We start from the raw sequence: 27,650 nt of genomic DNA, 5'->3' as shown, positions 1-27,650 counted from the left end.
AAACCAAGCCTTATGACAAGAAAAACACTTGACACTCACAATCGAAGATATCATACAGAAAGTGAATGGTGCTAAACACTTTGCTAAACTTGACCTCAATGTAGGTTACCATCAAATCGAGCTTGCAGAAGAATTGAGATATCTTACTGTATTCTCTACTCACATTGTTTTTTTCCGATACCAGAGGCTTAACTTTGGAATCAATTCAGCAGCTGAGGTATTTCAGCACTTGATTCAGTATGCACTTCAAGGACATGAAGGCACGCTGAACATCAGTGATGACATTCTCATTTTTTGGCTGCACCAAAAGTGAACTCGACACACGCCTACATGCAGGCCTACAACGCCTCAGAGAACATAACCTCACCTTGAACAAAGACAGGTGCTTGTTCAGTGAAAGACGAATTGAATTCTACGGTCATGTGCTCAGCGTGAAGGAATATCACCAGATCCATGGAAAATTGAAGCCATTGCAAATGCTGCAGATCCTACAAATGTGCAAAAGGTCCGGAGTCTGCCTTCGTTTCATTCCTGACCTCGCTACGCTATCTGTCCCCCTAAGCGATCTGACAAAAGGGACCACCAAGTGGGAATGGACTAAACCTCACAACCAGGTGGTACATCAGATCAAACGACATTTGTCAGCAACTTGCACGAAGGCCTATTTTGACCCTGAGAAAATCACCAGCTAGTTGTAGATGTAAGCTCAGTTGGCTTAGGCACAGTTCTCATAAAGAAAGACAAGTCAGGTCCCCCATCAATAGTTGCGATGGCAAACAGATTATTAACGCCTGTAGAGCAACGTTATTCACAAAGAGACAGAGAAACGCTGTCAATCACATGGGTATCTTACTCTTCCATCCCTACTTAAATGGAAGCGACTTTAAAGTAATAACCGATCATAGACCACGAGTGAGCTTCTTCAACAATCCACATAGCAAACCACAGACTCAAATAGAACATTGGATACTCAAACAATAAGAATACGAGTTCCATGTTGAGTATCAGCCAGGCAAGCTCAACCCAGCGGACTACCTTTGGTGACATCCGCTACTGACAGTCGGTCCTACTAGTCGTGAGGAAAAAGTCGCTGAACAACATCTTAACTATGTAAGCCTAAATGCGGTGCCCAAGTCAGTAAAACTAGCCGACATCAAAGCAGCAAGTGAACAAGATGAGGCTTTGCAACTCTGTATGAAGGCTATAGAATCACAAAACTGGAAAGACGTGATCGAGAAAGAGTCCGCAAACGAAATTGCTTATACACTAGAAGGACTTCACAATGTTCAAAATGAGTTTACCATTACAACCACATCTTGGGCTGGAGGGGCTGGATTTTATTTGCGGCTGTGCTGCGCGGCGGCACGCTTTGAACTCGACGGCCTTCTGACAGATGTGCCGCCAGACAGTCCCCGCGTTATTATGCGAGGGGGCTGATTTAAACAGAGAGGGGTCGCCTCTAATGAAGTAGAGGGGGCGGCAGCCACGTCCCCGGCAACAGCGTCTAGCACCAACGCGCAGGCACCGGTGCCATTTTTAAAGGGCTTCAAGCTCTTCAGTTGCATTTTAAAAGTTAACGGTCACTATCTCTGGGAAATAAAAATAAAATGATATTTCAAATATAAATGATGTCTCCCACCCCCAGATGGGTAACTTATACATTAATTGCCCTCTTCCCCCATAACAAACTTTTAGTAGTATCCCGAACTGTTCCCCCCGAAATTTGTTCCCTTTGACCCTCAACCCCATCCCATCATTCCCACAGCCAATAAAAATTGTTTTCTCCGCTCCCCCACCCCTGCCATCCTGAAAATGTTACTCCTCCCCCCTCCCCAGCAGGTTCACGCCTCAGAACTCCGTAAGGAGTTCTGAAAGGGCGCACGGTACAAACGGCAGCTGTAAAATCAGAGTGGGATGACCATCGCCAGCAGGTAAGTGCATTTACATATCATTACTGTTCATTTGAATATTAAGACGAAGGGCCCACCGCCAGGCGACGGGATAGACGCACCGAGGTCCCCCCACCACCTGTAATATGCAGCAGACCCTTTTCCCCGTCACGGGTCAAAGCGGGCCTCTTCCTGCTGAATTTTACTGGCCCCCCTGCTGTGGCCCACGGCATCCAGGGCTGGTACAATTCAGCCTCTTATCTCATATTACGCACCAGCTGTATTATCATTCCACACTCATCGAGGGAATGTGTTGTCGATATAGCACATGAGGGACACTAGGGAATTATCAAAACCAAACAACTCCTTAGGGAAAAGGTATGGTTCCCAGAAATTGACCGAATGGTACAGCATAAGATCAATGTTTGCCATGTCAAATCTTCATGATCCTCTCAAGATGTCCGAATTACCTCCAGGACCATGGATTCAAGTCAACATTGATCTTGCAGATGTGGCCACTGGTGAATACCTACTTCTTGTCACTGACGAATACAACAGATTCCCAATCGTGGAATTAGTTATGTCAACTTCAACCAAAGCAGTCATCCCAAAGCTTGGCCAGATCTTCGCATTGTTTGGAATCCCACAAACAGTAAGAAGTGACATAGACGCCCATTCAACAGCGATGAGTTCAGTAAATTTGCAAACCAACTCGGGTTCCTCGGAAAATCACACCTCGTTGGCCACAAGCTAATGGTGACATCGAGAGATTTATGCAAACTTTGAAAAAAGTGATATGTACAGCTGCAGCTGGAAACAAGTCATAGAAGCAAGAGTTATATCACTTTCTTTGTAACTACAGAGCAACACCTCACTCGACTACTGGAAAACCTCCAGCTCGACTCATCTTTGAACATCTTATGTGCACACATTTACCTGAGCTACCCTGCAGAGCTAATGATCAACATGTACATGAATGCGATCAAGAACAAAAAGAGCGAATGAAAGTACTTGCAGAGCGAAGCATGAAACGTAGAGCCACACTGCTTAACCCAGGAGATAAAGTACTTGTGAAACGTAATGTTGTATTGGAAAAGAAACAACATCTTATGACATCCAACCATTTGTTCTGACCAACACAAAAGGATCAATGATCGCCGCTAAGCGTGATTCACAAATCATCACAAGAAACATGTCATTCTTCAAAGCCCTGAAAACACCACTCGCAAGCATTGAATCCAATTCCAACATTGATACAACAGATGAAGAACATGGGTCAAAGAAGACTACATCTGATGTCAGACGATATCCTACTCATGAGCGAAAACACCCACCATACTTAAATGACTATGTTATGAGATGGACTATTTACATTTAAGTTTATTGTTTACAGTTTTAGAAATAGACCATTGAAACATGCTATGTCTTTCATTTACTAAGAATGGGAGGGATGTAGTGTTGTAGTTTTTTGAAATTGTGATTGTATTGTATATTGTGTACTCTGGAGGCTACTGTCGAACACACATGCTAGCAAAGAAAATGTGAAACTAAAACAGAATAAAAGGAGAAGCTTTTATGTTCAGCTGCTGCAGTCTTTGTCTTTCTGTCTATGCCTCATTTTATTTTATTCTTTCATAGGATGTGGGAGTTATTAGCAAGGCCAGCATTTATTGCCCATCCCTAATTGTCCTTGACAACTGAGTGGCTTGGCCATTTCTGAGGAAAGTTAAGAGGCAACCACATTGCTACGGGTATGGAATCACATGTAGGCCAGACCAGGTAAGGATGGCAAATTTCTTTCTCTAAAGGACATTGGTGAACCAGATGAGTTTTTACAACAATCAATGGTAGTTTCATGGCACCATTATTGAGACTAACTTTCAATTCCAGATTGTTATTAATTGAATTTATTAATTAATTGAATTTAAATTCCACCAGCTGCTGCGGTGGGATTTAAATCTGTGTCCCCAGGGAATTAGCTTGGGCCTCTGGATTACTAGTTCAGTGACATTACCACTGCACCATCGTCTGCCCCATACCAAACTTGGTTAATCTCACTCAAGCCCCGAGAACATCACGTCATCAGCAAATTTTGAAATTCTACTCTGTATTCCAAGATCCAAGTCATTTACATATCGCAAAAAAAGCTGTGGTCCAAGCACTGACCCTTGGGGAACACCACCGTCTACCATCCTCCAGTCTGAAAAACAACCATTCAGCATGTCTCATCGTTTTCTATCCTTAAGCCAATTTTTTTATCCAATTGGATACTGACCCTCCTATTCCACGAGCCTCAATTTTGTTAAGTAGCCTTTTATGTGGTACTTTATCAAACACTTTTTAAAATTCATACAGACAACATCAACCACATTCCCTTCATCAACCTTCTCTGTTATTTCATTAAAAAATTAAATCAGATTATTCAAGCATAGTTGCCCTTTTACAAATTTGTGCTGGCTCTCTTTGATTAACTCAAACCTCTCCAAGTGTCCGTTATTATTGTTTCTGAAACCTTACCCACCACTGATGTTAAAGTAACTGGCCTGTAGTTTCTAAGACTGTCCTTACACCCTTTCTTGAATAAGGGTGTCACATTTGCCACACACTAATCCTCTGGCACCTCCTCTGTATCCATGGAAGATTGGAAGATTTGGTAAAGCTTTTACTTTGTGGAAAGCGAGGTTCTAACTGAAATGGCTTCAAGTCAAAGGATACAACATTCCGAAATCCATGGTATTGACTTTTTTTCATTTCAGAAAGAAGATATTAGACTCAGCAAAAAGTGAATGACAGAAATTCAAAGAGTGATTAAGTTTATATTAATTAAGACTTTTACCCTCAATGAATGCTGTATTGAAATCAGATGCACACCTAAATTATTTATTGAATGGCAAATATATTCAGTGATTTTTGTATTTATTGTTGATTAAAAAGCTCTGACTAACTTAGCCAATCAAAAATTTATATGTTTACCAGTAAGCTGAGACATTCATATTAAATCTGATTTTTAAATAATTGAACATTTATAACAAACTTTAGCAGCACAGTAAAGGGAGAAGATGAGGGGAACGCAGGTTACAATGAGAAAAATTGCTGGCCATTTTGGTTTCAAAAAATGCATATTTCTATATCATTGATTACATATAACCTTCATAACTTGTAACACTGAATAGATATTGCACCAGCTCCTGTTCAGGATCTTTCTGATTTATACATTTTGGGACTCGAGCTTGATTCTAATATTAGCCACGTGCCTGTGGAGATGTACCAAACGAGAGCCAACTGCATCTTCTCCAAGATGGAGAGGAAAAGGTAGAGAGGAATATGGACAAAGCAGTTGAAAATGTTAAATTAGAAACCAAGGGAGAAGAGGGAAAGCATCAAGTGCAGAATAATAAATACAAGTTAGACTGATCTAAGTATGTAGAATGATGTTATCTCACATTGTTTCCAGCAATTGATGAAAAAGCAAGCTTGATGAATTCCTCTCAGAAGCCCTTTAGGCACCCAGTGTGGTGTGTAAAATGGAAAGTGGGCATGCTTCAATGACATCAGCCAAAAGGTTTCATTGGAGATTTCTACTTTCAAACATTCCTGTCAGTGTATTTAGTGTTTCTTCATGTGATTGCAAGCTGTCCTTTGTTTATATGGCCAATTTTTAAAAAAATTAATGAAATCAATAAATCAGTTTCAACACAGACAGCCCAGAAAACTGTCAACAATAGAAAGCAAGTACTATGTGAAAAGTATGGAAATTCCCTATTTCAGCAAAGTTCCACATTCAATTTGTGCTCTTAATATGCTCACTTGCCAGACTTCCAAGCATGATTGCCAATAAATTAACATTTGCCTTTGACCCAATGCCTCCTTTCTTTAATTCCTTCCAACTATCTCTGATCTTTCCATTCCTTCATTAAAAAACAAAGCAATGAAACGCTGCTAATACATTCTGAACCACAATCTATGAAATGCTTTTTGCTTATTTACATGAAGATTGTGCAGTTTGTGAACAGTTTCTAAATGTTTCAGGATGCTGACATTATCTCCACACACCACACAAAATTAAGAAGAATTTTAAACTCAAAGCTGGGCAAAGTCCAAAATTGGAGAAAATCAGGAATTGACAAAACAAATAAGCATGGGACTTTTGACATTTAGAACGTAAGAGTGCACCATGCAACACTGTGCTCTTGCTAACTGATGTTGAATATTTAAAACAAATGCCTGGAAGATTTGGGAAGTCTCTAGAATATAGATGCTTTAAGGAGGGAACATAGAAACAAAACAATGATACAAGGTGCAATTAGCTCCAGCAGCAAATATAATCAACTGTTAACAGTAATTTAATTAAGTATCAAGGTGTGCCAGTAAATAAACTTACACTACTATAAAATTCATGGATCTGAATACCTCTGTAATTAGAGAAATTGAGCCAATTAACTATCACTGGACCATAGAATCATTGAAAGATTACAGCACAAAAGGAGGCCACATGGCTCATCATGTCCGTGCCAGGTCTCTGTCAGAGCAACTCAGCTAGTTCAACTTGCTCACCTTTTCTCCATTGCCCTGCAATTCTTTTCTTTTCAGATAATTATCCAATTCCCTTTTGAAAGCCATTTTTGAATCAGCCTCCACCACACTCTTAGGCAGTGCCAATCACCTTAAATCAGAGTTGTCTGGTTCCTGACCCCTCCGCCAATGGGAAAAGTTTCTCCCTATCTACTCTGTCCAGACCCCCGCATGATTGTGAACACCTCTATCATATCTCCTGTCACCGTCTCTTCTCAAAGGAGAACAGCCCCAGCTTCGCCAATTTATCTACATAACTGAAGTTCTCCATTTCCTGGAATCATTCTCGTAAATCTTTTCTGCACCATCTCCAATGCCTTCACATCCTTTCTAAAGTGTGGTGCCCAGAATTGGACACAATTCTGCAGTTGAGGCCGAACCAGTATTTCATAAAGCTTCATACTAAATTCCATGCTTTTGCACTCCATGCTTCGATTTCAAAAGCCCAAGACCCCATATGCCTTATTAATCACTTTCTCAACCTGCTCTGCCACCTTCAATAATTTGTGCACACATACCCCCCAGGTCCCTCAACTCCTGCACCCCCGTTAGAATTGTATCTTTTATTTTGTATTGCCTTTCCTTATTCTTCATAGCAAAATATATCACTTCTCTGCTTTAAATATCATCTGCCATGTGTTCGCTGATTCCACCAGCCTGTCTATGTCCTCTATTATGAAAGTACTTCCATTTTTTGTTAAATTTTGAGGACTTGTGTTTTATTTGGGAAAACTGAAAAGGATTCCATGAATGCTTTTTCACTGGGGTCACTGAAAGGACTAAGAGGTCTTGTTTGCAAACAACATGTACTGGAAGTCACGTGTCTTCAGATAAAGGGCGGCACAGTGGCGCAGTGGTTAGCACTGCAGCCTCACAGTTCCAGTGATCCAGGTTTGGTTCTGGGTACTGCCCGTGCGGAGTTTGCAAGTTCTCCCCGTGGCTGTGTGGGTTTCCACCGGATGCTCCAGTTTCCTCCCACAGCCAAAGACTTGCAGGTTGATAGGTAAATTGGCCATTGTAAATTGCCCCTAGTGTAGGTAGGTTGTAGGAAAATTGAAGGAAGGTGGGAATGTGGTAGGGAATATGGGATTAATGTAGGATTAGTATAAATGGGTGGTTGATAGTTGGCACAGACTTGATGGGCCAAAGGGCCTGTTTCAGTGCTGTAACTCTCTATGACCTAAATACCCAGCAGGGGCTTTTTGCCTTGGGGGAGATGTTTACGGAGAAGTGACAGGTCAAGATTTATCGGGATTTGGAGGCTTTGGACAGGCAATTGGGGTATGGACAGTCTTTGAAGTTGTTATTTAAAAAAAACATCCAGGAAAGTAATCACCCCAGCTCAGCCATTTCCATCTCTTTGGGAGGCCTGCTAGCTTTTCAATCTCTTTGGGAAGTTCTTGGAGGCGAGTGTAAGGAATAGAGAAATTGGTGCTGCATTCGTCCTGAAAGGCCTGCTTGAAACCCCTGTTGCTGCATTTCTGCTGTGATGCTAGAAAAACCTGTCGGATAAATCCTTGACGCTGCCTGGACTAATTGCTCCAGAGAAGGATCCCAGTGATAGACGTCTACACGTATTTGGGAGACCAAACCAAAAATGGGATGGCTGACATCTTTCTATATCTTCTCTTTTCTCTTCAGGAATGAGCAAGTATTTGGCCAAAGTATTCTTTTTTATCTTTTTTTGTAACAGAGCTCTGAAAAGAAAATCTCTATTTTTTCCTGTTAACCGGTTTGTGTGTGTTCGTACGTCTAAGTGTGTGTGGGGCTAAGGTATAAAGGGAATGTTCATATTTCAATCTGTGTGTTAATGTTTTGCTTTGTTACTGATTAAGTCTTGTTTTATAATAAATTGATAATTTTGTTGTTTGTTATAGAAACCTGGTTGGTGTATTTTATTCTGGGATAAATATTAAGTCTATGATTGACCGTATAGCTAACTGGGTAAACATTTAAATATATGTAGTGACCTGTAGAGAAGTGGAACTAGAAAAGACAGTGCATTCCTCCCATCTTGGTCGTAACACCTCTTGAAGTCCAGCACTATCCTCCTCATAGTTCATCATTGCAAATTTTGAAATTCTGCCCTTCACACCCAAGTCTAGTTTATTAATATAGATCAAGAAAAGCGGTAGTCCTAATACTGATCCCTGGGAAGTCTCACAATATATTTTCCTCCAGTCTGAAAAACAGCGTTCATCATTACTCTTTTTTCCTGTCTCTTAGCAAAACTCCATATCCTGCCACTGTCCCTTTTTTTCAATGGGCTTCAAATTTGCTGACAAACTTGTTATGTGGCATTTTATTAAACACATTGTCCTTGTACACCACATAACTGCATTCCCCTCATCAACCATCTCTGTTATCTCATCAAAAAACTCAATCAAATTAGTTAAATATAGTAGACCCTTAACAAATCTATGCTGGCTTTCCTTAGTTCATCCACATTTGTCCAAATGACTGTTAATTTTGTCCCTGATTATGGTTTCTAAAAGCTTTCCCACCACCGATGTTAAACTGACTGGTCTGTAGCTGCTGGGTTTGTCCTTACACACTTTTTTGAACAAAGGTGTAACTTTTACAATTCACCAGTTCTCTGACACCACCGCTGTATCTAAGGAGGATTGGAAAATTACGGCCAGTGCCTTTGCAATTTCCACCCTTACTCCTGCTCAATATCTTTGGATGCAACTTTAAGTACAGCAGGTCTTTCTAATACCTCCTCTTTAGCAATTTTCGCACACTCTGAGTGTGGCTCAGAGTTGGAGCTTCTATTCTTCAACCTTTGCACCTTGTGAATTTGTCTCCCTCCTGGGAGAGCAAGATTGCAAAATTAGCTCAGATCTGTAACATTCACTTTTTAAAAGGTATTCTATAAATACACATCACTAGTAAAGACAAAGCATCACTAGGATAAAGTACAGTAATTAGATAAAGTTACAGTAAATATCACCCTAAAATTTCCATGTATGTAATGATCCTTTATTCACTGCATGTTCGATTCAGAGCAAAATGCAATGTGCTTAGCTATAATGATGGCCACCTCAGTTTAAGGGCAGGGCCTGATTTTCCAGTCTGCTATTGCTCAATTTTGGATATCAGATGACTGTTCTGAGGGCAGGAGAAGTAAATGCAAAAAGGAGCTATTTTGCTTGCTCCTTAGTGTCTGACACTAGCTCTGGTGGTAGCAAAAAATACCTGTCAGATAAGGTTGAAAGGAGTCTGACCCCAGAAGATCTGCCAGGATCAGTGGTCATGGAGTTGACTGGGTGCCAAGTCTGTCCCCACATCAATCCAGCAAAGCTTCCTCTAGATTTTTAAATCCAGATTTAAATGTTTCTGAAACTAAATAAATGATGCCTGATAGCCAGTAGATGATGGAAAATCTCAGAAATATGCAAGGCAGCATTGACAGCGAGATGTGGTTAGTGGGGGAAGGGCAAGAGACAACAAATTGTTAAAAGAGGATAGTTCATGAGATCACCACCTGGGATGCAAAGAACTGATCCCCTTCCTGAAATACCTGACTGAAGAGTTTCCTAGCGAATGCCTGGATAATGTCCACGGACAAGGGCACCTTGGCAATCACCACTCATTGTATTTCAGGAAATTGCATATCTTAAGAGCTTGATCTGATTTAAACAGAGGGCACACATAATCATTTCTGATCAGATTATTTTCCGGTACATTCAGATTCAGGCAGGTTGGCAAGAGAGCCCAGCAACACAAGCCTGGGGTATCTTACAATTTCACATACAGAAGGGTGTGATTTAATTAGCCCATGTAAAGATCAAATGGAGAACACAAAAGTTACCAAAAGAGATCAGAATTGATAGTTATTGCCATCATAAATGCAACCTCTGGTTCTATAATGCAGATTGATTGACCAACATGCCAGTTACCACATGGATGAAATTGTATTGGACTGTGATACGATTTCCTTTTAATTAGAGATTTGTTTGTCAGTGATGTTAAAACCAAGCATCTGGTTTGCACCCTCAATTACAAATGAAAGATTTGCAAAGCCGTAATACGTCTTGTACATGCAAAGCTAAAGTAAAGGTCTAAACTCATTTTCAAGTAAGGAGTTTCATTGGGTCATTTATAATGCATTTCAGCTGAATGTCTTGAAAAATTACTACACATCAAAAATACTGTACAATTAGCTGATTTCCATTGAGTACTGACAAAAACAATTACAGTTTTCTATCTGTTACTGGGAAACATCTCCAGCAAGTATTACACAAATACAGGAAATGAAATGAAACATAAACCCTGGGTCAGCAATTTAGGAGCATCAGCTCCTCTGTTCTTTCAGTTGTTTCCATAAATAATGTGTACAGTTGGTTAAAAGGAAAGGAATGGCCAGGAGGAGTATTTTGTTCAAAATGCTTCCCTTTTGTTATGGAAGGCACTCAGCCACTCTGGTGACATCATTCATGAGGAACATCCTACAGTGGCTCTATGGGGTCTCACCCTGGCTATGAAACTAATACCTTTACTAAAACAATCAAATCAGTTGATAGGGAGTCTATCATTTTCATCCATAAAAGGGGGGAGCAATTGAAACAAAAATTGTTTTCCATTTTAAACCTAGTTAACCCAAAACACAATCAATTTCTTGGTACTTGGAACATGTCTGAGTCCCTTAAAGATATATATGACAGTCTGAATTTATTAATGTGGTTCCATATTTTTCATCAGAATGTTGCCTAGCAAACTGTGAAGTGAAACATATTTAGTTCATCATCTTCTGACCGTAACCAATAAAATGTTTTGCTAACTCAATAAAATTTGTGTTACAGGCAATGTACCAAAGGAGGGTTGTGGATAACATAATCATAGATACTTATAAAGGAAAGCTCCATGCATCCTTATAACCCTTTATCTCTGTAGGATGTCATACGGCCAGCTCTCCCATAACCTCTTTTACCAATCCTTTCAATCTAGTTTCTGCCCTGCATGAGCACAGACACTGCTCTGGGCAATAATATCATCGGTGACTGAAACCTCAGTACAACATTTCTCCCTGAACTCTGCGATATTGGACAGTCAAGCATTCCATCCTCCTCCAAGATCTCTCCTGATTCACCTCCCTGATGCCACTCTAAACTGTGTGCACACTTTCCTGTTGCATGAAAGTCAGCATGATTCCTGCATTGGCTTCTCCTGCTGCCTTAAGTCCCTATTCTTGGTCCCCCTCTTTTATTCATTTGCATGCTTCGCTTTGATGACAACTATTAAGGCACAGAATCAGCTTTCAGTTAAACCTACCTCTTTACCAACATCACTCTATGCCCACTACTCTACTTCCCTACTGCTTAGCGGACAACAAGTCCTAATGAGGAAGAACTTCCTTCCGTTCAATGTTAGAAAGATCAAAACCAATTTGTTAGGATACCAGAAAAAAGCTCTGTATCTTAGTTCCTGACTCCAACCCTTCACAGATGTCCTCTCAGGCTAAGCTCAATGATGTGCAGCCATGGTGTCTTGTTTCACCTGAGCATCAAACCACAGATTGTAGCCACCACTAAGACCATCTATTTCCACCTCTGAAGCATTGCTGGCCCCATCTCATCCTTACTGCTCAGATTATGTACAATTTTTCACCTCCAGACTCAATTACTCCAACATTTTCACTCCTGATCCCCCAAGTTCCATGTTTGACAAACTGCAACTTGTCTACAGCTCTGCTCTCTGCACACAATGGCCTGAATTTTACTGGCCCCTTGACACTGCAGGTCGCGGCGGGGCGGGGAGGGGGGAGGCCAGTAAAATTCTGCGGGCAGAGGCCCTCCTTGACCCGCGACATCAAGAAGGGCCCGCCGCATATTGCCGGCAGCGGGGGACCTTGGTAGGCACCCTTCATCTGCATATTAAAATTAACCTTAATGATATTTAAATTAACTTACCTGCAGGCGGCGGCCGTCCCACCCCAATTTTACGGCCTCCGTTCGGCCTTTGCGCTCCTCCGGAACTCCGAACGGAATTCAGAGGCAAGAACTTGGTGGGGAGGGGGGGAGGAATAACATTTCCAGAGTGGGAGGGGTGGTGGAGCGGGGAAATCACTTTTAATTGGATGCCCAAAGACACATTGTACAGCGAGCTCGCCACTGGTATCAGACCCACCGGCCGTCCATGTCTCCGTTATAAAGACGTCTGCAAACGCGACATGAAATCGTGTGACATTGATCACAAGTCGTGGGAGTCAGTTGCCAGCATTCGCCAGAGCTGGCGGGCAGCCATAAAGACAGGGCTAAATTGTGGCGAGTCGAAGAGACTTAGTAGTTGGCAGGAAAAAAGACAGAGGCGCAAGGGGAGAGCCAACTGTGCAACAGCCCCAACAAACAAATTTCTCTGCAGCACCTGTGGAAGAGCCTGTCACTCCAGAATTGGCCTTTATAGCCACTCCAGGCGCTGCTTCACAAACCACTGACCACCTCCAGGCGCGTATCCATTGTCTCTCGAGATAAGGAGGCCCAAAAGAAAAAAAGAAAGAGGATGGTGGGAAGGGGTTGAAGGGCAAAAGTTAGAAGGTTGGGAGGGGGGAAAGTTTGGGTAGGGATAAAGGTAAATGTCGGTCATATCGGGCATTGAAATCACCATTGTGAGGGTTGGGAAGGGTCTCCACATCTTTATTATTTTTTAATAAAAAAATCATAATCATGTAACTTTAAAAATTACAAGTAATTCTAAGGGCTTAAAGCCCTTCAAAAATGACACCCTAGCCTGTCAGGTGGTGCCAGATGCCATTGCCGGGGATGCGCTGGCGGCCCCCTCTACGTCATTGGGGGCAGCCGCTCCACCCCCTCTATTTAAATCAGCCACTGCATGCAATATTGCGGGGGCTCAGGGACGGCACATCCACACGGGATGCACGTCACCATCAGAGTGCGCTGCTGCTAACTGCGGCGCACTCTCAAATGCAGCCCAATTGGGGAAGAGGCAGAAAATGCAACATCTGATGGCCTTTTGAGGGAGTTGCTAGTGGCACAGCCTCAATAAATTCAGGCTTCTCCTTGATTGGATCTCTTTCTAGGACTTTCTATAACTGCAGTGTTCAGAGCAGCCCAATTTTGCAAAGGGTGCCTCAAACAGGCATTTGTCCAGTACTTGCATGTACAACGGGCTTAATGCCTGCTAAAAGTACAGTACCTGGGTGCCTCTTTTTCTGTCTTTAGCAATAGGGCAGCCGGTACACCTCCAGCGCATAATGAGTGCAGGCTCCCAGTCTGCCATATTGTATGCTTAGGCATTTGCTACGCACCTGGAAAACGGGTGCAGTGCCATCGAGTTTCTAAGCCATGGAATGTATCAGTACAGAACAGGGAAGTATTATTGTTGGACGTACTCAATTTCAGAGTCAAGTGAAAAACTGGTACACCTTCAGGAGAAATTTAGTATGCTTCACACCATAAGAGTGAAACGATAAATTGTCAGCAAAGCTTTTAATTAGCCAATCTCTTTCTTGCTAAGACTAAGACAATTGTTTATGATTAAAATTCCATGTTGCAGAGGGCCATGAAGCCAACTGGAAGATACAGAAAACAAGATTTTGCTGCCACATAGTTTCCAGTAGTTTCCTATATTTCTTAATGTTAACAAACACAGTATAACGTGATTTTATCCCTGTGCTCATTTTTTGGCTAACATTAATTAATGGAGGGAAATGTATCCCAGTATGATACAGTTGCCTTCTCAATGCTTGTAACATCATCAGTTAGCATTGGGCTGAAAGACAGTGGTGAAGTGAGTGTTCATTAGAGTTGGATTTCTCTTGGAAGGTTTGGTCCTATATTATTAGGACAAATTTATTGTGGCTATTTTTGGTGCATCGTGCACTGCCAGCAATTTCTTTGTATTGTCGACACTCCAGAATGCTTAGGGGTGGCGATGTATAAAGAGTTGCTGTGGTTACAGCTAGTGCTCACCGAAGGTGAGAGTGAGTGAGCAGATTTTAATTTTATTTTTAAACTGCTGAAAATTAGTGGGTTGAGTTATTACCTTGTGTGCAGAATAAAGACTACATTGTGGCAGTGTGAGATAAAAAACTGTATGAGAACATTTATGTTACACAAACTCAGTTCCTTTTCATAAAACATTATGTATTTAGAGATAATCTTGCTTCACCAGGTAAAATGTCTCGAGAGGGAGCTACTTACAGGTCATTTTTGTGATATTGTTCCTAGATGTTAAAGGTTGGGCTGTACAGAAATGCTACAAGATGTTGCTGGTGTGACTGATGCTACTTGTCACGAGGTTCACGCTGTCAAAAGTCAGAATGATTGCCCCTTTCTTAGTTTGTAGCCTGTTGTTCAGGATGCATAGTCTGCTGAACTTATTCTTACCAATATTTCCCTCATATTCAATCTGAACAGGTGATTGCTATTAAGGAAGACCTTTAGGAGTATTGTTCAAATATTTTAGGATAATCAGAGAGTAGCTGCAGTAAATGTGTGATAGAGTATACCTGATAAAGTAAATAGGATCTGCATTGAAAGTCTCCTTACAATTGGAGACCAGCAATGACTTACTAGCCAGTGACTAAAATGAATCAGAGAATCTTGGTACACTGCAGAGATACCAGAGTGGCTGGGGGAGCGGATCAATTATATCAATGCCGATATTAGGATGTACATTACAAGTGTCTCATTAAATATGAGAAAAAAGGCCCAGAGTTGATGTATCACTGGGTAGCACAAAGGAATGGTGACAACAACACTTGAAGGCCACTTTCTACTTAAAATCATTTTGTTAAGAAGCAGGAAACAATTTCTGAGCTGAAATACTGGCCACATCTCTGCATACCCCTTCTTTTCACATCATAGCTAGTGAACAGAGGAACGCGACTTGGAGCATTTCCTGCTCCCAGCATTACCCTGCTTTAATGCTTCCAAAAGTATAACATCCCATGTAAATAATATCATGGGTATTAGCTGATTTAGTTGCTATCTCCTGAACACCTGAACACACATGGCTAACTCAGACTTAGAAATCAACACTTTCTTGTTCAACCCCAGGAATAATCTGCAGGAGGCACACCAAATCATGCCATATTACAATGTTGGGGAACAACCAAACCGTCCAGCTTGTTCGTTTGAGATTGCTAAAGTGTAAATTATAAACTATAACATTATTGCACAGGGAAAAGAGTTTTCTCCTGCAATATCACATTTCAACAATAGTTTCTTCTTAGACGTACTTAACTGCTTCATAGGAAACCCTCCATTGAATTAAGCTACAACATCAGTTAGGCTCTCAATCCAGTCCAGAAATAATGATAATTCAGCTAGTTCTGTTGGATCAGTGATGTAAGACCTTTTATTGTATGCTCATTTTTTCTACTTTATGGTCTGAAGCACATTTTCACAACTCATTTATTAAACACATAACATTGTCACGAAAGAATGGAATATGTGACTACATTGGTCATATGATGTCAGAATATAAATGCCACTATCAAGGGTTCCAGTTTTTCTCACTGAAATTGCAGGGGCACATCCAGGACCTTAAATATTCATGTTGACCACCAAGACATATCTGATCACAGACATCATATTTTGGCATTGTACTCTATTAAAGGGCACATATCAGCATTCAAATTGGTCATATGTGCAGTTTATTCATAACCTTCCATGTGACCAGCTCTATTCAAAATGGGCATTTTCTCCAGCAGCAAAGTATTCACTTTCATTTGATCATTGTAAATACATGGATGAATGCTATTGGAGATCAATAAGTTAGGTTCTGTATCGATACAGAAAAAATAACCAACAAGACAGTGCTCAATCAGGGAATCAGAAAATTCTGAAAATGCACAGCATTTTGGTGTCAGCCATGGCTCAGTTGGTAGCACTCTTGCCTCTAAATCAACAAGGTTCAAGTCCCCCTCCAAAACGTGGACACAAAATTCAAGGCTGAAACTCCAGTGCAGTACTAAGCGAGTACTGCACTGCCAGAGATGTCATCTTTCGAATGAGATATTAAACTGAAGCTCCATCTGCCTGTTTAGGTGGATGTAAAATGTCTAATGACACTGTTTGGGGGATTGGACTGAAGTCAGTTGCTCTTGCAGAGATCCAGCACGTGCCGAATGGCCTCCTATGTTGTGGATTTGTGAAGACAAACAAGGTAAGTGAATCATTTGGACCTTTACATGGCCTCAAAACAAGAGACATGTAGGCTGTGTTACGACCGAGGCAGGAGGAGTGCACTGTTTTTTATAGTTCCACTTCTCCACAGGTCACAACCTATATTTAAATGTTGACCCAGTTACCGATACAGTCAATCATAGACTCGATATTTATCCCAGAAAATAATATACCAACCAGGTTTCTTGACTAAACAACAAAATTATCAGTTTATTATAAAACAAGACTTAACCAGTAATGAAGCAAGCATTAACACAAAGATTGAAATATGAAAGTTCCCTTTTTACCTTAGCCCTTCACACACACACACACACACCGGTAAACTGAAAAATAAAGAGATTTTCTTTCTCGAGCTGTTACAAAAAAAAGAATACTTTGGCCAATTACTTGCTAATTCTTGAAGAAAAAAAAAAGATGTGGAAAGATGTCAGTTGTCCCTTTTTGGTTTGACATCCCAACTACACATCGACGGCTGTCACTGCAATCTTTCCAGAACAATTCTTTTCAGGCAACACTGAAGATCAGTTTTGCAGGCTTTCCAGGAGAAATGTAGCATCACGTTCTCTACTTCTTACAATCGATTCTCAAAGAGATGGAAAAACTCCCAGGTTTTTCAAAGAGATGGAAAAGGCTGATCTGGAGTTTTGTCTCGGCAGGTTGATTTTTTAAAACTCCATTCAAAACACTCCACACCCCAACTCACTGTTCAAAGTAAAATCAGAAACAATATCCCAAGAGTCAAGCCTCCTGACCCCTATAAATCTTGACCTGTCACTTCTCTGTAAATGTCCTCCCCAGGTCAAAAAGCTCCCACTGGGTACTTATCTGAAGACAGGTGCCTTCCAGTAAAGGTTGTTTACAAACCAAGTCCAAAAGACCTTCCGATGATTTCTTTTTAAAAAAACCCAAAATGTCCAGCATCTATGGAATCATCTTCAGTTTTATAAAGCAAGTCCTCAAAACAAAATTCGCAAAAAATGGAAGCACTTTCATAACATCTGTTTAAGAGGACTTAACAAAGCAGAGGACTGAGAGAAAAGAGAGTCACAAATGCTGATTTGTACCACAAAGAAGCATTTTAAGATGCTTCTTAAAACCTTTTTCTTTGCCCAAGCTTTTGGTAACCTGTCCTAATATCTCCTTATCTGGCTCAGTGTCAAATTCTGTCTGCGAATGCTCCTCCAAAGCAACCTGGTATGTTTTACTACATTAAAGACACTATATAAATACATAGGAGCTGTAATTGCTAATGAGTTTGATAGTCTGAATCGGCTTTTAAAAAACTGGAAACACATGAAAGATGTGAAAAACTATCAGGTGATATACATAGATATAAACATGAAATTGATCCAAGTCAGGCAATGAAAAGACATTAGAGACAAGGGAGTGACAGGAATTCTATGTTTCTATAGCAGAGAGGTCGATAACCAGGGGGCATAGGTTTAAAGTAATTGGCAGAAGGATTAGTGGGGAGTTGAAGGGAATTTTAATTCACCCAGAGGGTGGTGGGTGTCAGGAACACACTGATTGAAAGAGGCAGAAACCCTCATCGCATTTAAAAATACTTGCATATGCACATGAAGTGCAGTTAACTACAAGGCTCAAGTGTTGGAAAGTGGAATTATGCTGCATTGCTCTTTGTTGAGTGACACAGACACGATGAGCCAAATGGCTTCCTTCTGTGCCATACATTTTCTATGTTTCTACAGCAATTTCAAAATGGGGAGGACATAAATAGAAAGTGAATGGGAGAAACTGGCAGTAATATGGGTGAACCAATTAAGGTCCGAATTTGTAAAAGTAAATGTTCTGAATAAAGAACTGTAGAGCTCCAGAAGAAACATATTTACTGTTTTTCACTTTGTGTTGCACCTGAGTGGAACAGCATAAGGGGCCAATGATGGAAAGGTTGGTGCAGCAAAGGGAGGAGGAGCTCAAATTGTGAACTGCAGTGAGGTCAGAATCATGCATGCTGACAGAGCAAAGATATCCAATGAAGCACATATAATGTGCATTGGTTTTCCCAATATACAGATCACTACACCATGAGCAGAAACTACTGTTTTCTGTATTGGAGAAAGTACATAAAAACCACAGCACAACATGAAAGTAGTGGCTTGGAGTCCTGGAATATTGGTATGGGATGTAGATTAATAACAGATCTTTAATTAGAGTGTGCAATTGGATGGTAACCAGAAGTGCAGCCAATTGAGAAAGTGAATAGGATCGGCTTGATGGTGGGATTACATTACAGATGGTGGAAATAGTAGTGTACAATTTGTCAGTTGTAGAGGCTAAGTGGATGAAAGTTGAGGAAATGATGAACCATGCTTTTATTAAGCGAGAGGGAAGAAGTGAGATGGGAAATTAAGCAGATACAGTCAAGGAAGCTGCCACATGGAAGGAAAAATTTGACTGACAATAAAAGGACATTACAGAACTTCTTTTCCAGAAAGCGGAGTCATGAACACAAATGTGGTGGTGGCAGAGAACCTGCGAGAAAGGGAGGAGAGTAGGAAGAAGCATCATATAATTAGTTATGCCAAAGGAAGAAGTTTGGGAAGGTAAGAGATGAGTGAAAGAACAACATAAAGGTGAGGAATGGGTGGAAGAGGAAGGTATAGACAATGCCATTTTCCCATTTCACTAAGAGAAGGATGAAGCACCAACATAATTATTAATGTAACAGAACAAGAGGTCAGAGAAGGGGCTGGAATCAGCTTTGAAGAAATGTTCAACACATTTTGCAAAAAGCCAGTCATAATGAGGTAGTGCCTGTTCCTATTGCAGCATATTTTATCTGGAGAAAGTGTGTAGAGTGAAAAAAACTTGAGCATGAGAATAAATTCAATTAATCAGAGCCACTACTCAAGAAAGAGTATGGAAATAACTTCACAAGGACTGGAGGTGTAAAGGCAGTGAACATGCATGAAGAGAAGATGACCTGAAGCTGGTGGATTGAAATCAAATTGCTAAGAGCATCAGATGAGTCACTGATACAAGTGGGAAAGAGCTGGAAAAGCAGACAGAGAATGAAAACAACATTGAAGAAAAGTTTGTTGAGGTTGGAGCAAGATGGAAGTGAATCTAAGGAGATAGAAAAAGGCAGTGCACGGTTTGGGAATGAGATTGGAGGCACTGGTAGACAGCTAAAACGCTATCAGTCTTTACAGACAATGTTGTACCTACTGTGTATTTTTAGCATTCTGATTTTCAAATTTCCAGCATATGCATTTTCAAAAATCTCTAGGTTTAATATCTTGATTCCTTCAGATATCAACTTTTCAGTCACTATCAACATTCTGCAAAAGAAAGTTATGAATGTCAGCCCCTTCCCAAACTGTGGGCTGCATTTTACGCAACCCACCCCCCCCCACCCCCTGAAAAGTGGGAAGGCAGGGAGGAAGCGTAAAATGGAGTGGGAGGCTTGGAGGGCCCTTCACGACCTGCTACCGCTGCCACTTTACGCAGGGCGGCTGTGGCGAAAAACAGCCTGCCCGCCACAGGTCAATCAAGGCCCTTAAGTGGCCAGTTAATGGCCACTTAAGGGCCTTTGCCCACCGCCATGGGGATTTTGCCCTTGGCCGGTCGGGCGGCCCAGTCCCCGAGAGAAGCCGCCTGACAAAAGCAGGCAACTTTCTGACGGCCTGGGGTGGGGGGGGGTGGGGGGGGTGCAGTCCCTGATGATCAGGCACCCTGTGCCCGATGGTGGACCGCCCCCAAAGCCCCAAACACCCAACACGCCTCCCATCCCCCCCAATCGACCACCATTGCCTTGCCAGGGCCCGACCAATTGCCCCCGGCGAGGCCCCAAAAACCTACGAGTTCTCTGGGGCTCCTCGACATCGTCTGTCTTCAGCTGGGTTGCAGTCCCAGTAGTGGCCACTGTTCCCGGTGGCACTGCTGGGACAGAGAGCAGCCGGCCTCAATGAGGCGGGACATCCTGCATTAGGTGGGACATCCTGCCTCAATGAGGTGGAAGTCCCACCTCAGATCAATTAAAGGTTTGGGGTCTGCAAAATGTGGTCTGGATCCCCAGGCCAGGCGGAGGCTGGTTCGCCACCGACTTTTCAGTCGGTGGACGGCTCCCATCCGCCAAGGGTAAAATTCAGCCCTGTATTTTTTAAATTACCATTGGCTATTCCCACAGCCACACCATGGTCCAAATATTAAGCACTGCTAACATCAATGAGTGAACAAAACATATGCGGCACAAATGCAAGTCTATAGACTGCTTACATACTTCTACACCAGCAGAAATAGTAGGCCTTAGTGGTTATAATCTTCCTTCTGAGATGAGGTCTTTCTTCAGAAGAAAAATGTATTTGGGAATAGATAAGTGAAACCGTCAACTAAACTGAAGTTATAAATGGTGACTTAATAACAAGGCACACAGGGATCAGCTGTGTCTGTAAAATATAATAACAGGGTAAGACAGGTCAAAATATAGGACAGTATAGCAGAATAAAATGGGTAATCCCAAGGACTCATAATTGAATCGAGTTGAATGAAGAGATTGAATAAACTATTTCTTTCGTAAGTAAATGGCATTTTCTTCAAATATATCAAGGGATTATTTATACCAGAACAAATACCAGCAGCTGTGCTTTCAATTGATTGTTACTTCCCAAAATTGTTTGACTCCCTTGGCAAACCTACTCTGTTGTTCAGCTTACATCTAGAATATGTCTTTTTTTTATTTCCAAAATATACTTGATTTGTAAAAAACTGTAAAAAAATACATTACAAAACAGTTCAAAAACAGCACCAAGTCAACAAGACAAAGAGTGCAAAGGAGATCCGTTTCCTTCAATACAAGAGTGAGTTGCCTCACAACCCTTCCATTTCATTTTACCTGCCATATACTTTTTGCAGCAAACAAATATTTTCTGGATACAGCCCGAGGGGTTTTTCATGGATCCAGCCCCTCAGTTCACCTTAGTGGGGGTACCTTACACAGTGATCTTTCCCCATTGAACCTTTGCCGTGGCTGCCCCAAGCTTTAGTACGTCCCTCAGCACGTAGTGCTGGACCTTGGAATGTGCCTGTCTGCACATTCGGTCGTGGACAACTCTTCGCACTGGAAGACCAGCAAGTTTCGAATATGTCAAGTTGTTAATCTAAAGATCCCCTGCATCCCCACAGTTAAGTCCTTATCTTTCCATATCATCAAAATATTTTTAATTCAAACACACTTTCATCAACATGACTATTGTAATGCAAGCCCCCACCTGCCAAGAATGAGGCATATTAATTTTGTCATATGAACATTGATTTTCAACTTGCTGGGAAGAAGAGAAGGCCTGTTACAAGTGGTGCCAGACACTTAGCTGAAAAACATTTGCATATTAACAGACAGTGCTTGTGGAGACAAAAGGACCATTCCCTGACACATTCAACCCACAATGGATTTTGATCACCAAACATTGAAGGTGTAAGGAAGAGCATTGCAGAGACTGCTAAGGTGATACAATCCACAAAAGCCAGGACTGGTTAAACTAGCTGATCACATGACTAACTGGCTGGTCCAGGGCTTTCTGATCTAGCCACAGAGTTTTTGAACTCGAGAAAGACTGTTTGCTAAGCGACAGAGTTTTTGAAGATTATAATCACTAAGGCCTACTATTTCTGCTGGTGTAGATGTATGTAAGACCGTTTGCTCCTGGAGTGAGAAGACCTCTCCAGTCTGCTCCCATTTCTTTCTCACAAGCCTCTGGACCCACTGTAGACATATGAACCGCAAGAGAGAAAAGTCTCCTACATCGAACAAGGTTTAAGAATAATACTGGGCCCCAACGATCAGCAAGACCTACCTACAATCAAGAACTCTACAGCTAGCTTTAGGAACAGTAACCAAAACCGTCTTCAGATATTGCCTCAAACCTTTCCACTTTATTTCTTCTGCTCTTTTCTGTCTCCATCTACATGTGTGTATCGCACATGCACATTAGTGTGGGCACGTCCTGTATCCATGGATGTTAACTGAATTAGAGTTTAAGTTTAATAAAGTTCAACCTTTTTTCTTTAAACCTGAGAAAACCTGTTTGGCTAGTTTCTTTGCCTTATAATTGGAAGTTCGTGAACAAGGATTCAGTAAGGGGGAGCTAAAAAAAAAGGTGTGTTTAAAATTAAATCCTGTTATGGTAAGACCAGGTGAAGGCTGAGAGGGAACCCTAGACCCCTTTCTCACCTAGTCGTAACACTTTTCAAAATATTCATAACAAACCAAGAAGCATTTTACCTGGATACTCAGAATTCTTAAAGTTACATAATGTTAACATTAGCATTAAACTTTGTTCATTACCTCACTTTGAAATGATTGACTTGATTATAATAGCAACAATGCACCTTTCAACGATGCTTCTCAAATGTTGGAAGTTCAAAAGGTGGGAGAAAGGGACAACAGGGACTAAAAGTATCAGAGAGAATGTGGTCCCAAAAGTCAAGTTTAAGAAAAGGCTTTATAGCAAGATTTTGAAAGTAGGGAGGTGGCAAGATAAAGTTATTTAGGCAGGTAGTTCCAGAGGGCAGAAGCACATTGAAAGAAAGAGCAGTCACCGATGGTAAAGTGGATACAACGAGGAACAAGGAGTGGACTGGCTTCAGATGACTGGAGTGTGATTAGAGGGTGGTGGATGGGAAAATTAAACCCTGTTATGGTAAGACCAGGTGAAGTCTGAGAGGGAACCCTAGACCTCTTTCTCACCTGGTCGTAACACCAATGAAAATGTTTCAAATATGGTAGCGCTCCTGTTTTAATTGTCAAGCAACAATACATTCGAGGGCAGAATTTTCAACCTCCTTATTAGAAATAGGAGTACACTACTAATAAAATGTGAATTAGAGTTTAAACATTGCTGTCCAGTATGTGGCTTTAGGTCATGGGCTAAGCAATTCTAATTTGAAGAAGGTAACTGAAAGTAAGATTGAGAATGCAGATTTTGAGGAGGTTTTTGAAGGATATGAGAGAAATAACAAGTCATATAAGTAGAGGTAGAATGTTCCAAAATGTGGGACCCAAATTGTTGAAAATGCTGTAGCCCAAAGTAGAGGAAAAGACAGGGTGCAAAGGAGGCCAGCATTGGAAGAAAGGGAGGCATATACAGGAAATACGGTGGAATGAAGTTACATAGGTACGGAGGAGTGAGGTCATGAATGAGTCTACAGATCAAGGATTTTGAAAATTATGTGTAGTCTGTTTGGGAGCTAGAAAATCCTTTAATAAGGGAACAGGACCTGACATGAGTAATATGTAAAGATCTTGGGAGGCTGGCAAGTAGAGGATTAGTAATTGAGTAATTGAGACAGGAGGTAATAAATGGGTGCAGGAATGTTTCAGAGACAGCGAGTGAGGTAGAGAAGAGGCAAATGATCCTGTAGATCAGAAATAAGTAGTTTGGGTGATGTTATAGTGCTTTAATTGATCTGGGGTGATTGTATTAGTCTTCCCACTTATCTGTGTTCACTGTGTTTGATTGCTTAAGTCTATGGGTGGAGCTAAAGAGTCTGAAACTGAAACTGAAAAGAGACAGAGCTAGAAGGTTCTACTAAACACAGATTGTTCTGAAGAAGATATTGTACTGAGATCTTGCAGTGCTGAGATAGTTTAAAGTGCTATAAATAAACCAGTTGGTGATTTAATACAAGTGTGATATCTGCATTGCTCTGAGATAAATCAGATATACATAATATATCCAGAAACCCGGCATAAATATAACAGCAGGTACAAGGGATTTGAGCTTAATTCAAAGTCAAGTACGACAGTGATGGGAATTAGCGTGGTGGTTTTGAAGTTGAGTTGGAGGAAACTTCTTCTTGGGCTTGATATGATCGAAGCAATCAGACAGCACTGTGGCAGGCAATGAATCATGGATGGTGATAGAGAATTAAAGCTGAGTGGTATTAGCATACATATTAAAGATGATCTCATGTGTGAAAATTAAGAAGCATCTGAAAGGAGGAAAGAGAGGTAGGGAGATGTAGAGGTTTAGGGAGTCGACAAGGCCCAGTGAGCAATCATGGAGCAATTAAAATTGGGATGCTCAAAGGTCAGAATTTAGAGGAGTGCACAAATCTGAGGGCTGTAAGATTGGGGTGATTATAAAGGTAGGGAGGGGCAAGACCATGGAAGGATTTAAAAACAAGGATGTAAATTATAAAAGCAGACATTTCTTTACTGGGCAGCAATGCAGATCAGCGAGGACAGTATTGACGGGTGACTGAAACTCAGTGTGAGTGGTGTAGTGGTAACATCACTGAGTTAGTAATCCCAGAGGTCCAGGCTAATGCTCTAAGGACACAGATTCAAATTTCACCAAGGTAGCTGGTGGAATTTAAATTCAGTTAATTAATGAATTCAATTAATTAATAAAAATCAGGAATTGAAAGTTTGTTTCAGTGACTGTGCCATGAAACATACCATCGAATGTCATAAAAACCCATCTAGTTTAGGGAAGCAAATCTGCCGTCCTTAGTTGGTCTGGCCTCCGTGTGACTCCAGACCCACAACAACGTGGTTGACTCTTAACTGCCCTCTGAAATGGCCTAGAAAGCCATTCAGCTGTCATGGGCAATTAGAGATGGGCAACAAAAACTGGCCTTGACAGCAACACCCACATCCCATGAGAGAATATAAAAAATGAAGTGCCTCCTGACAAGGTAGCCATGCGCCAACATCATTAGTGCATTCCTAGCTGTGCACTTGCTCAGAACGGTTTCGTCCTGCCAGTGTAGTGCTGCACAGCCTACGTCAGCACCCGGCTGGTCAGGACTAATTCACGCATGTGCTCTAAAACGTCATCGCCTGCTGGAATGAGGCCGCTCGCTCCCCGCCTTGCCACTGCCTTCCCTCAGCCACTCACAATTGCCCTCACTGCTTCTCCTCTCAGCCACTCAATTCCCGTGTTGCCGCTTCTCCCCCGCAGCCACTCGTTCCCGCCTCACTGCTTCCCTCCCACACAACCCCCCCCCCAACCCTGGCCGTTCGTTGCAGGCCTTGCCATTTCCCCAGCACCCCTCCCCAGCCATATGTTGCAGGCCTTGCCGCTTCCCCCCTCACGCACTCGTTCCCCGCCACCTTCCATCAGCCATTCGCACCCGCCCTTGTCGCTTCATCCTTTGGCCAATCGCTCCCCCCCCCCCCGCGCCACCCGAAGAAGCGGGGAACAAGCCGCCAAAGCAGCAAGGCGGGGAGAGAGTGGCCGTGGGGTGATAGAGTGACGCAGGAGCCTGTGGCCAAGAAGAGGGAAGCGGCAAGGCCTGGAGCGAGCGGCTGTTGGGGGGAGAAGCAGGAAGTTAACGGCCGAGATGGCGAAGCGGCGAGGGTGGGAGCAAGTAGTTGGGATGGGGGGGGGGAGAAGCGGCGAGTGCTCATAGGAGGGAGTGGCAAAGAGAAGCACCATGACTTCTATCTGAATTATAGCCCCAAATCTCTTTGCCCTGCTGCAATTGTGCAAGAGGATGAATCTATGATCCACATGAATCTATTTCCAAAACCAATATGTCAGAATAATAAGCATCATACAAAGAGTAAAGTGAAAGATGCCTTTCAATGAGATTATTTGGTTCTGTCCCAGCACAGGTACTATTGGGGTGGGATTGAGGCAGCGATCGCAGCCACTGTGGGGATTAAGGTTTAATGGTGCGTCTACTTTTTGTGAAAAAGTGAGCAGCGCCATCTTTATTACTGGCAGGTCCAGAGACATCACAGACAGGGATGTTTCAGTGGATGAGTCTGCATTTAGGCATGGGGCAGTACTGCACTGCCTAGTGGTTACGTTGTCAGCAAATGCAGCCTTTAAAAAAAGGCCAGCACAGTTTTGGATGTCCTTAAGGTTACAGAAGGCATCGGCCAGGAGTGTATTTGAATAGTCAAGTCCAGAGGTAACAAAGATATGGATGAGGTTTCAGCAACAGATCTCACACTCAACACAACCAATTGAGAGTGGGAAGAAAATTCATTCCAGATTTACTGATTGTATTTGGAAAGGTAGGTGTGGAACCAAATTAGGACAATGCTACAGAGGAGAGATGGTGGAGAAGGATGGAGTGGCTGACTGCCAAACAGTCAGGTCAAGAATAATAGCACACCGTGGTCACAATCGCCAAGCACTAGCAACTGATAATTTGCATCCTGAGTACTGTGAAGAAGGTGGAAACTGTATTAAAGGAATTCAAGGGAGGAATTCTTAAGATTTGGAGGGCCTTGTAGGTATAAACAGCAGGATCTCCATTTTTCTTGAGGCACAACACACAGGCACACTTGAAAGCTAAATTACTGAACTAGTTCAGTGGCAAGTTAATGAGTTGAGAAGTGTAGGTGATCTTATGTCATGACTAACTGATTTTTGGTCATTCCCGCTAACAAAATCCTATTAAACGAAATCACCTGAATATAAACCAGACACATCCACCATTTTAAAATCTATGAAAAAATGATGTTTAACCCTTTGCTTAAAAGTAAAGGAAATACAACCCATAATGACTCGAGTAAGTCTTTCTTTACTGAGTATCTAAGGAAAAATAGACTGGTAAAACTGCTTATTTGGATTACTACAATAAACTAAGAGATACCTTACAACAATTAAACCAAGTGTGAGGAAAGTATATTCAGAAACATATATAAGAATAGAATAAGCAGTTAAGAGGATGAAGATGAGGCACAATGAGATCAAGAGGTAACCATGATCAACAGAATGTTCGACAGCATATGGAGCAGCAGAACAGGGTACTGAAGCTTGAAGGTTGTGTATGTAATGAAAGGATGGCTATAATTGGTTTAACGGAGAAGCCTGAGGAAAGACAAGGGTTTCATTCAGCAAGGTATAAATTATTTAAGGATGACAGGGAAAATAAATAGATGGGAGCATTAACACTATAAACAAGGGAGAACTTGGTACTGATCTGAATTAATATCTTTAAGTGACACACAAACTGAGTCAATTTGGGTGGAACTTCGAACACCAAAAAATAGAAGTTAATTATTCCAACAAACCAACCACATAGGAAGAAAATGATGCAAACTGATTTAACAAATAAG

The 27,650-nt window shown here is 41.7% G+C and overlaps 1 protein-coding gene across 3 annotated transcripts in view; it reads right to left on the bottom strand.

Moving 5' to 3' along the window:
- Positions 1-27,650, bottom strand: part of LOC137380015 (contactin-4-like) — a 1,659,092-nt gene that overhangs the window by 1,371,116 nt on the left and 260,326 nt on the right. The gene's annotated exons all lie outside the window — the stretch shown is intronic.

This window comes from Heterodontus francisci, chromosome 19, assembly GCF_036365525.1.
Source record: "Heterodontus francisci isolate sHetFra1 chromosome 19, sHetFra1.hap1, whole genome shotgun sequence".
NCBI classification, from domain to species: domain Eukaryota; kingdom Metazoa; phylum Chordata; class Chondrichthyes; order Heterodontiformes; family Heterodontidae; genus Heterodontus; species Heterodontus francisci.
Note: the sequence above shows the minus strand (reverse complement) of the source record. Positions and strands in the feature narration are given on the sequence as shown.